Here is a 1994-nt window from a genome sequence, read left to right as displayed (position 1 = left end):
GCCCAATTAGTGATAAAAGAAACTAATTTCCGCACACGCAAGTGCCTTGAATCAGCACTGATCGCTGTTTCGAATACAATTAAACAAAACAACGGCAGCTTCACCATCTCCGAAGTCTTAGCAAAAATCCTCCTGAAAACAGTAAACCCTGCCATCACATAGTCTCTCCTGTTATACTACACAAAGCACAGAGAGTGAACACTGAAACAACCTGCCTCATTCCAGTTTATATTTGTCCAACCTATTTTTATGTTACCCAAGTAATAGCTTTTATATCCTTTTACTCATGTACGAATTAATTGCTCTACCATATTGTATTACTTTTGTCACTACCACTACTACTACTACTACTACTACTACTACCACTAGTGAACATCGAAATGGTACCTCACTAGTATTCACCTCACTCTGAGCCTTTATATACCCTCTGTGTCCATGTATTGTTTGTAATGGCTTGATAAAGCTCCTGGAGAGCGAAACGTTGCCACAATAAATGTCACATTAGTTGCACTTGTGTCCTTTTACTTTACAACAACTTGGATAGTGATGGTCACAGCTGTACTATTGCTAGTAATATTAACAGCTTGGCTAGTGATAGTCACAGCTGTACTAGTGCTAGTGATGGTCACAGCTGTACTAGTGGTAGTAACAGCTTCGCCAGTGATGGCCACAGCTGTACTAGTGCTAGTGATAGTAACAGCTTGGCTAGTAATGGTCACAGCTGTACTATTGCTAGTGATAATAACAACTTGGCTAGTGCTGGTCACAGCTGTACTATTGCTAGTGATAATAACAACTTGGCTAGTGATGGTCACAGCTGTACTATTGCTAGTGATAATAACAACTTGGCTAGTGATGGTCACAGCTGTACTATTGCTAGTGATAATAACAACTTGGCTAGTGCTGGTCACAGCTGTACTATTGCTAGTGATAATAACAACTTGGTTAGTGATGGTCAGAGCTCATGCTGGAGTGGCTAGAGAGGACAGTTGTCATTAATTCACTTCTGTTCTTGAGATACTGTGTTAATGAGTAAGAAAAAAATGCAGTGCTTAAGCTTCTTTATTAATTATGCGCATGACCTACAAAGAAGGCTTCATCAGTCAAATTCGGAGGTGATTACAATAGTAGAGACAGTAAAAGAGTGGCAGAGGTAATTTTAGGTCATCAGTCCCTTTGCCTTAATAAATTTCAATCTCTCTTAGCTAGTGTGATATACAAAAGTGACGATACGAATATAAATCAAAGGTAAATAACAGAACATTATCCCAATTACTATCTTCTCATCTCTACTACTTCTTTCATCTGACTAACCTTTCTTGCTTTTCCATTCTCGCATTCTCTTACTCCACATAATTAACTCCTTCCCTTATGCATAGCCTTTCTCCTCTTTTCATTCCACAATCTCTAACTTCGCATCCTTACCTACTCCTCTTCATCCTCCCGAGGCAGATTGCCCATCTTACAAATAACATAAGAAGAGAGAAGAGCCCTAAAAGTTTACCAGTGGCTCCTATACTTGGAGTTAATGGAGGTAATTTTGGTCAATGAGGCGAGTATTAGCCGCGTGATGTGGCGAATTACCAGGGCCTGTTACAGCGTCCAGGGTGGTGGTGATGGTGGTGGTAAGTCGTGAGGGTGGTAGGTGGTGGTCGTGGTGGTAAGTGGTGAGGGTGGTAAGAGGTGGCGGTGGTAAGTGGTGAAGGTGGTGATGTTGGTGGTAAGTGGTGAGAGTGGTAGGTGGTAAGTGGTGTGGGTGGTAAGAGGTGGTGGTGGTAAGTGGTGAAGGTGGTGATGTTGGTGGTAAGTGGTGAGAGTGGTAGGTGGTGGTAAGTGGTGAGCGTGGTAGGTGATGGTGGTGGTGATTATGGTAGATTCTGAGAGTGGTTAGAGATGATGGTGGTAGGTTGTGACCAGGATGTTGGTAGGTGGTGGAGGGAGTATTATTGATGAGAGTGGAAAGCAGATAATAATGGTATGTAACAGTAGTAATG

The sequence above is a fragment of the Cherax quadricarinatus genome, chromosome 77, assembly GCF_038502225.1.
Source record: "Cherax quadricarinatus isolate ZL_2023a chromosome 77, ASM3850222v1, whole genome shotgun sequence".
NCBI classification, from domain to species: Eukaryota; Metazoa; Arthropoda; class Malacostraca; order Decapoda; family Parastacidae; genus Cherax; species Cherax quadricarinatus.
This window is presented reverse-complemented; position numbering follows the sequence as displayed.